This window comes from Mus pahari, chromosome 8 (assembly GCF_900095145.1).
Source record: "Mus pahari chromosome 8, PAHARI_EIJ_v1.1, whole genome shotgun sequence".
In the NCBI taxonomy this organism is placed as follows: Eukaryota; Metazoa; Chordata; class Mammalia; order Rodentia; family Muridae; genus Mus; species Mus pahari.
The window spans coordinates 25,802,151-25,811,486 of record NC_034597.1 but is presented as its reverse complement, the minus strand read 5'-3'; the positions used below and the strand labels follow the sequence as shown (position 1 = coordinate 25,811,486).

The 9,336-nt window shown below is 47.2% G+C and overlaps 1 protein-coding gene across 2 annotated transcripts in view; it reads left to right on the top strand.

The window, feature by feature from the left end:
- Window positions 1-4,423: 4,423 nt before the first annotated feature.
- The window catches only part of Bmpr1a (bone morphogenetic protein receptor type 1A), a 96,149-nt gene continuing 91,236 nt past the window's right edge, over window positions 4,424-9,336 (top strand). The window contains exon 1 of one of the 2 annotated variants that reach the window (XM_021203291.2): window positions 4,424-4,691. The gene's annotated coding sequence lies outside the window, so the exon portion shown is untranslated. The remainder of the gene's footprint in view (window positions 4,692-9,336) is intronic. The other variant, XM_029541393.1, reaches the window with a different exon arrangement.

Sequence of the window (9,336 nt, the reverse complement as noted above, 5' to 3'; positions counted from 1 at the left end):
GAAGTACCAGACCTATCCTCCAGTTATCATTATTATTATTATTGTTTTGTTTTTCAAGCAGGGTTTCTTTCTCTCTGTAGCCCTGGCTGTCCTGGAACTCACTTACTTTGTAGATCAGGCTGGCCTCGAACTCAGGGATCTACCCGACTCTGCCTTCTGAGTGCATGTACCACCACCACCTGGTTGCAAGCTAGGATATTTTTACCAGGCAAAAATTATTCATACATATTCAGCACATATATGCATATATATTTCTTCTATGTAACATTTTATGACATATAGATGTATACACTATATATTTTTTTCTGGTTGAAAATTCTAGTGTAATAGGTCACTAACTTACCACCCTCAGTGCAGGGAAGGACACAATTTGTGCCAGGCTGAGTGGGAGTGGGGCTGGGAGGAAGTGAAGTGCCAAACGCAGCTCCTGATAACCAGAGAAGTGAGCTAACAACAGGTGCTAGTCCAGGAGAACAGTTGGCATCAGGATACCCAGCCCCAGGAAATGAGGAAAGCACTCCTGATAAGATGGGTAGAATGGTCAGGAACACAGAGTGTACAATGAAAGAGCCAGAGTCACAGGGCGGCCAATCTGTATCCTAGGACCCGGGTGAGCCCTGACAAGACGGAGAAACGTGCAGCCGAGGCAGGCTGGCAGGGCCGGATGTTAGTATAAAAGGGCTGAGGTTAGGGATGTGGTTTAATAGGGAGAGTGCCTGGCATGCAGGCAACCCTGGGATGGAGCCCCAGCAGTGATAGTAACCCAGTGATGTGGCACAACCTGTAAATCCCAGCACTCAGGATGTGACAGCAGATCAGAAGTTCAAGGTCATCCTCTTCCAGTGAATTCCAGGCTGGCTTGGAGTACATGAGTCCTTGTCTCAAAAACGAATAAATGCATGGCTCAGTGGGTGAAGGCACCTGCTGCAAATTTGCCAATCGGAGTCAATGCCTGAAACCTACATGTGAGAAGGAGAGGACCCGTTCTGGAATATTCTTCTTGCAGGTTGTACCAAGCATGTACCAACTTCGACAAACAAACAAATGAACATACAAAGGCACATAAAAGGGCCGTGGGTCGCTTTCTAGAAAAGGGCCAAGGTCAGGGCTCCCCAAGTGTACAGAGAAGAGAGATGCTTAACAAAAGTCAGGCTTGGGCTTGAGACAGAAATTCTGGGAATCCTTTCTGCCCCGTGGCCTAGGAAGGGACTGGATGCCAAGGTGAGGAGGGACAGGGAGCAGGGACTAAGTGGTGCTGCTCTGCAGCGATAGCCCCAGGAAATGTCTTTGAAGCAAAGCAAAATTAACAAAGAGAAAGGGAAGGAGAAAACTGTTTATAAGTAAAATACAAATAGGAGAAATAAAACACTATATGTAAACTACGGTAGAGTATCATTATTAAAATGACATGGTAGTATCCGGGCTGAAAATTGCATGTGTCCCCTCTACTCCCCATAACACATTTATCCATTTAATACTGGGTTGGTAACAAACCTAAAGTGTCACTTACCAAGGGCATCCCTGCACTGGTCTTTACTGAGCTCTTATCTCTAGACTCACAATGACTTACTGCTGCCTTTTGCCTCGTAAAATCTTTACAACAGGAAAATGACTTGGGGCGGATTAACTTGGATTAATCTATTGAACTGGGATCCCTGAAGGCAGAAGTCCCTATTTCACTATAGATGATGTAACCCTCAGTTTCCTTGGCCGAGCCTCACCCTTTTCACATAGTCATGCCACCTTCTAACACTGAAAGGGTCTTAGTGACAAGGTTCAGAAGTGCTCAGAGGAAATCCATGCTTATCTGTCTCACTCACTTAACAAACACCAGGCATCAAGTATTTAACAAGTAAGTAGTACTGCGAGCCAGGTGCTAAGGTCCGAGGAGAGTGGGGAACACACTGCCAGTCTTCTCCTGGAGTTTATACCCTAAAGGGCGGAGGGGTTTAGTTCATAAACTAAGTAAATCCAGATAATAAATAGCAACATAAAGAAAACGAGTATCTGAGTATTAACATAGAATAGGTGATTAGAAAGCATTCTGCAGTCTGGTGTGACGGCACATGCTTTCAGTTCCAGCACTTGGGAGGCAGAGGCAGGCAGATCTCGGTGAGTGAGGGGCCAAGTTCTACAGAGCAAGTTCCTGGACAGCCAGGGTTACATAGAGAAACCCAGTTTCAAAAAATAAAACAAACAAAAAGTGTTGTGCAGGAGCCGGGAGCTATCAGGAGGGACCGCTTCCTGGTTTGCCCAGGCAATGACTGCCAGCTTTAGAACCTGTGATAAAACTGACTGCCCAGAGGAAAAGGTTCATTTTTAGCCCCTTCTATTAACCTACTTAAAGGAATTCTATGGCATTACAGAATGTTAAATTGGACCTTGAAGTGTTGCCTTTGACTTTGGGGGCCAGACCATACGTGTCCAGATGTCTCCTTGGGCTTCTGGCTCTGTTCATTTAGTGGGCAGGCAAACCGGAGAAACAGGCTGGCATGCTGATACATGCCAGGAGCCCAAAAGCAAACCCTGTCCTGGCACAGCTCACTTGACTGTTGGCAGGCTGTGGACCGTGATGTGCTAAGGAGTTAAGTCTGGGCACTAGATGAGTTGATTTAAGGAGAACGCGAGAAAACCAAGCTACCGTCCCAAACATTTGAAAAGGATCTTTTTGTAGAGAAGCAAGCTGTGACTTAATAAAGCTCTGCGTCCACTTTGCTCTTAGTTCAGTAGCACTTAACTCAAATCAGGCAACGTCAGTGTGTGTATTCCAGACTTGGTACACTAAAGCTCCAACCTGAGATTTTTGTCTATTTCACTGGCTGATTCTGGCCCGCAAATCAAATTAGGAGGCAGAAGTCACACCACTAGGTCCACTTGCTGTGGTGGTTTTCTCTGTCACAACACATGGATAGGCATAAGACTTTTGGCTAACCAGTTCAAATCTCTCAGAACAAAAGGTCTGCTCTTTCCCTTCAAATTCAAGAGGGGTGGTATGTAGAAACATCGGGAAAGAAAAGTGACCATCGTTAGTGGACGCAAGAAACCTCTGTGATATCACACTATTCCTTAAGTGCAGTGAGAATATTGCAATGACTCAAGACCCAGACAGCTCAGAAAAAAGATGAGAGAATGTGACTCAAATGTAACAGAAGACAATGGAGGCACCGATGGCTCTAAAGGCAAAAGCTGACAGAGGAGAAAAGGGGCACGAAGAACAGTTAGTTAAAACTAGAATACAAGGGAGTTTACATATTTTCAACTGAATATGAGAGAATACCATGGGATCTAAGTTTTGTTTTGCTTTTTCCCTCCAGGCCAGAACGTGTGTAAATACACAAGTATAAAGTGCCTGGCAGTCTCTTCCTTCACTCTTTCTTCTATTTTAAACAATTTCCCAAGAGATTTATAGTCTTCTCAGAAAAGCGAATTAACAGAACGAATACGATATTATTTGTTGAAATACTTAAACGGAAGAAGTTAGATATTTAACGACTGGTTTAAAAGGGGATTATCTTTTCTTTCTTCATCCACAGGTCACTGAATACTTTTAACGGCATTTTGCACGGAGAATGAGAGGGGAAAGGAAGAGGCAGTGACAGCTCTTTGCATTTTTTTCTAAAAGGATGGAACGAGCCTCGGGAGGGTATCCGAGGTCACTCGGCCGAGCCAAAGGTGGATTGAGAGTCGTATTTATAGTCCGCTGACTTCAGTTCAGCCGGCTCCCGCCGCTCCTTATCTTACGCCCGAGGAATTCGCGGGCCCGCGGATCACAAGCAACCCCAGCGGCCGGGTCCTCGGGGCCGAAACCAGGCTTTCGCTACGTGATCCGGAGAACGCGTGCACCTCCACGTTCTTCCCGGCGGGCCAGACCCGGAGCGCACCGGGGGACGGGGAAGGGAGGGGGTGAGTAATGAGTGCAGTGTGCCTTACATCTTTCTTGGCAACCACAACTACGAGACGGGCAACCGATCCCGCACCGGGGAGACTCGGGGCCGCTTCTCCCGTGCAGCGCGAGCTCCGGCTCTCGAAGGGGTGTGCCCGCATCGTCTACTTCACGCCGCTTGGCCCCTCCGTCCCGCGTGCGGCGGCGGCGGCGGCGGCGGCGGCGTGCGCAGAGGGGTGGCCCCCCTCCCCTCGGCAAACCTGGCGCCCCCGTGCCGGCGGCCGGGCCTCCTTCCCGGCAGAGGGGCGCCGAGCTCCACGGGCCCTTCGGGCACTTCCGCCGAGCTCTCGGCTCGGTTCGTGTCCGGGGCGGGGCCGGCGCCCCGGGGCGGGTGCGCGCAGAGCTGGCGGGCCCTTCCCAGTGCGCGCGCGCGCGCGCGCGCCGGCGCCTCTTGCTCGCCCGGGCCGCCCCTCCCCCTTCCCTCCGCGCCGCCCCTCCCCCGCCCCGCGAGCGAGCGAGCGAGCGAGCGTCCTCCGCGGCTGAGGCGGCAGAGATTGGAATCTGCTCGCCGGCCGCGCGGAGGAGGAGGAGGAGGAGGAGGAGGGCGGAGGGAGGAGGGAAGGGCGGAGGGAGGCTCGAGCTCCTGCGCGTCAGCCCCGCGCGAGACGAGGACTGTACGGCCGCGCGAGGGGCGACCGGGCCCGGGCCGCTGCACGCCGAGGGCGGAGGCCGAGCCGGGCCCCGCCGCCCCGCGGCTGTTCGTGCCCGCCCGCGCAGAGCGACGGAGGATGAGTTTCTCGGGATCCCGGTGAGTTGGCGGGTGGCGGCGGTGTGCGGGTGCGCCGCGGGAGGCCCGCGAAGTTTGGGGGGCGACGGTGGCCGCGCAGGGGAGGCCGCGACGCGCCTCCGCGGGGCCTGCCGGAGAGACCCCCTGGCCCCGCGGCCCGGCCCGGCCGCGCTCGCCCTTTTGTTCGCCTTCGCACCACTCCGGGGACGCTTCTGGAAGCCTTAAATGGGAACGGTGCTCTGCTCCCGCTCCGGAGCTGCGCGGCGGGTGCTGCGGGGACTGGGTCTCGGGACCCTGCTAGGGAACGAGAGCGAAACGTGTTCAGTGCGGGGATGGAGGCCGTCCTCCAACTTGGCTGCGGGAAGGCGCCGGGTTTCCCCCTCCGTCCCCGCGAGTTGGTTCACCTGTTGTTCTGCGCGGCCTCCGCTGCCATGTCTGTTGTGATTCTGCACTTCGATTTCCGAAAACTTTGTGCTGGGTTGCGTTACATCCCCCACCCCCCTTCCAGACTCCTAGCGGAAAGATTTGGCAAAGAAGAGGAAAAATAAAAATTAAAAAAAAAAAAAAAAAGCCCAAACCTCCAACGCGGCAGGGAAGAAAAATAATAACGCCGTGTGTTAGTCGTGCTTGGCGTTTCGTGACTTGTAAGTCGTGGTGTGGATCTTTTTCATTTGGTTAAAGAGCTGCAGGCTTTCTCTTTTAAACAGCTTACAAACTGTTCTGAGTACCTGATACGAACTTAGCACCCGTGTCACGTCATTTACTTCTTAAGATAACCCTGGTTATTGTATTCTTTGTTGCTTTAGAAGAGGAAACCGAGACGCAGAGGTTAAATAACTTAGATAAGTGAGGCTGGGATTGGACCCAGGGACGTCGTATTCAAGAGTATGGCCTTCTTACAAAAGCAAAATTGTGCAAAGACCTAGGAGCGTTTTCTAGTTATTCACGAACTCCTGTGTTGCTTCAGTTGTAAGCCGACTTGTGTTTGCCCGTGAGGGGAAATTAAACTTCGAGATAAAATAAAAGGTAATTTAATGCTTATCATGGTTCTCGAACTAAAAGATGTTGAACAAAATTATCTTAGTTTTTTTTTTTCTTTTAATGTCAGAACTAAACTATGAACACTTCTTGGGAACCCAGAGTTTATGGAAAACAGATTTAAATTTGGAATGGGTTTGGAATTGGGTGTTTTATATCCTCCGCCCGTTCCCCCTCCCCCATTCTGGGGGAGACCTTTTTAACTTTATTTCCTTCTCCCCACACTTTTAAGAGTGAAGAGTCCATTGGCTGCTCTTTGCTTTGGATTTCTTCTCCGATCTACTTGCCTCCTCCCGTTTACTAGTTAACATTTTGATTCATTTCCTTCTCTTACCGATTGGGGCATGAATTATCCTCTCTGTTGTCTTGTTGTTGTTGTTTTTGTTGTTGTTGTTGTTCCTGTTGTATTGATACAGAGTTTCAATATATAGCTCAGGCTGGCTTTCAAGTGACTGTAGACCAGGCTGGTATTACCGATTTTTAAAAGTACACATGTACTTAGGATCTTTCAGTTTACAAAAACTTTTCTATAATTTTGCTGCTCTCTCAGGCTGTTATATTTTCTTTTCAAATCATATTAACATTTTGAAGTTTTTTCCTTACAAAAGTAATAAATAGTCATTAAAGAGAAATTGCAAAATTGTAGTAAAATTAGAATGCAGTCATCCATAATCCCTACTGTAGAGGCTGCCAGGAGTGGACTTTTCCTGCTTCGACTCTGGTGACTTAACTCCTTATTGACAGGATTTCACATTCACAAAGGAGCTGTAGCTTAGTCACGTCTAAGCACTGTTTTGAGGCCTGAACTTTCTGCTAGGGATGGATGCCCTCTACAATTTAGCTACATCTCCAGCTGGGTTTCTCACCCTTAAAACAGAGCCTTGCCATTTCTTCCTCTATGTTTTATTGGAGGGATATATACTATATTCTGACACACTAAGGGTGGGGGGCAACCACACATATTGTCCTTGGACTCGTGGAGCTTAAAGTCTAGTGGGGGAGACATGTGGAAAGATGAGTTCTATATAATTAAGTGTAATTGTGATGATAATTAAAGTGTAGGGTATTATAAAGGCTTACAGTGGAGACCTGACCTGGTGCTGGTGTTGCTTAGAGAATCTAGGAAGACCTCTCTGAAAATGTTACTTTGCATTGTGACATTTGTTAGGGAGAAGAATGAATTGGGTGAAAAGGGGGGAGTCAGTGTCATGGCCGCCTTATGCCCCTTTGCCTTCTTTCTACCTCTGTTCTTCCTCCTTTCTCTTAATGATTTCCAGGTCTCACTTTTCCCATCACTTAAAAAAAATGTTTCTTAGTCCCATGAATTGTTACATTCATTTCTCTGTGTGTGCTTGCAGGAGTGAGCCTTTCCTTCTACAATGTGGGTCCCGGGTTCAAGTTCCGGTCCTCAGGCCTGGTTGGTGGCAGGCACCTTGACCTGCTGAACTGTGTGGCTGGCCCGCCCATGAATTACTGTTCAGATTTTTCTGCCTGATTATTTCTCAGATCCTGATTCGTTTCTGAACTTGAGTCTTTCTGGTTGCTTTATGTATTACTGTACCTGGTAATGGAGTTTAGATGAGCTCTTCCCTAGCACTTGCTGGCTTATGGTGCTCTGTCCCTGCTAATGGAGCAAGCCTGAATCTTTCCCCAGGCCTTCTCATCCAGTCTGTAGGCAACATCTATACATACTGTTTTCTTTCCTGATACTGTGACTCTTCTTTGTATTCCTGCCAACTCTGATACAAGTCTTAGTTTGTGTTAGTACAGGGATTATAATAGTCATAGAGTCATAGAGTAGCTTTCCTTCTTGCTCTCTCTTCAGGAGCAGTTTGAACTGGGACTGTTGTCCTTGAATGGCTGGCATATATGTGTGTGTGTGTGTGTGTGTGTGTGTGTGTGGTGTGTACGCCATGCCATATATATGCATGCCAGCCATGTATGTATGTATATACACACACATATGTACACACACAAATGGTCATATAAATATATATTTAAATATATTTTTTCTAGAAAAGACTTTTCAATTTAATAACTTTGTGTAAAATGTCTATTTCTTTTGAATTTTAAAGCTTTGTGTTTTTAAAGATTTATTTTTACTTTTAATTAGTTGTATGTGGCATGTCTCTATGTTGGTTTGTATGTGCTTGTGAATATGGGTGTCCAAGGAGGCCAGAAGAGGGTGTTGGGTTCCCTGAAACTGGAGTTACAGGCAGTTGTGAGCCACCCAGAATCTGCCCTGGGAAGCAGACTCTGGTCCTCTCTAAGAGCAGCAAGCTGACCCATCACTTTAGCCCTGGGTTTCAGATCTTTTTTTTTTTTTTTCCAGGAATGTATTTATCAAGCGTTCCAGAAATAACTTTTTGAATTAAAAATATCTTTTCTTTTTTTTCTTTTTCTTTTTTTTATTTGATATTTTCTTTATTTACATTTCAAATGCTATCTATCCCGAAAGTTCCCCATACCATCCCCAAAATATCTTTTCTTAGTTCAAGAATTTTATACAGTGTGTTTTGATTATATTAATCCTCCACCCACATTTCCCTAACCACCCAATTATTATTTCTTCTTCTTCTTCTTCTTCTTCTTCTTCTTCTTCTTCTTCTTCTTCTTCTTCTTCTTCTTCTTCTTCTTCTTCCTTCTTCCTTCTTCCTTCTTCCTTCTTCCTTCTTCCTTCTTCTTCTTCTTCTTCTTGTTGTTGTTATTATTATTATTATTATTATTATTATTATTATGGTTTTTTGAGACAGGGTTTCTCTGTATAGCCCTGGCTGGCCTCAAACTCAGAAATCCGCCCGCCTCTGCCTCCCAAGTGCTGGGGTTAAAGGTGTGCACCACCTCCAGTGAGCTTTCTTCTTCTTAAAATCTTCTTTGCTTTGTTTTGTTTTTTGAGGCCCAGTTTCTCTTTGTAGTCCTGGCTGTCCTAGAACTCACTCTGTAGACCAGAGTGGCCTCAAACTCAGACATCTGTGCTGTGTGTGCCACCACTTGCCCAGCCTAAACACTTTTTAAAAATTAAACTGATCATTCAGTTTTGTGTTGCTCAGCTACCTTTGGGAGTCAGGACTGTCCTGAAGTGTGTGGTCAGCCTATCAGGCAGGGGTCACACCATTAAAGACCCCGACTCCCTTTCCCACCACCAGTCACATGTCAGTAGCTCTTCAGCTGGTGGTGGGATTTCACGCCTACCTCTCCACCCCAATGGTGGGATTTTGTTTGGTTTGAGTTTGTTCAGTTCTTGTGCATACTGCTATAGCCACTGTGAGTGAGTTTCTGTGTGGAATGCCCGATTGTGTCCAGAAAACACTGTTCCCTTGAAGATGTCAGCAAACTCTGACTCCTACAGTCTTCCTGTTCATCCCTTCTTTCAAGAATATCCCTGAACCTTTCTTGGAGGGTGTGATGTGTTGGCTCCATTCATTGTTGAGGACTCCAGTCTCTTACTCTGCACATTGGCCCGTTGAGGGGCTCTGTGTTAATTGCCATCTATTGCAAGAAGCTTCTCTGATGATTGAGAGGTACATTGCTCTTTGTATAGCAATAAATCATTAGGAGTCAGCTTAGTACTGCATCTATTTAGCAAAATATTGGTAGTAAGTTCTCCCCTAGGGCCCACATTTTTTGG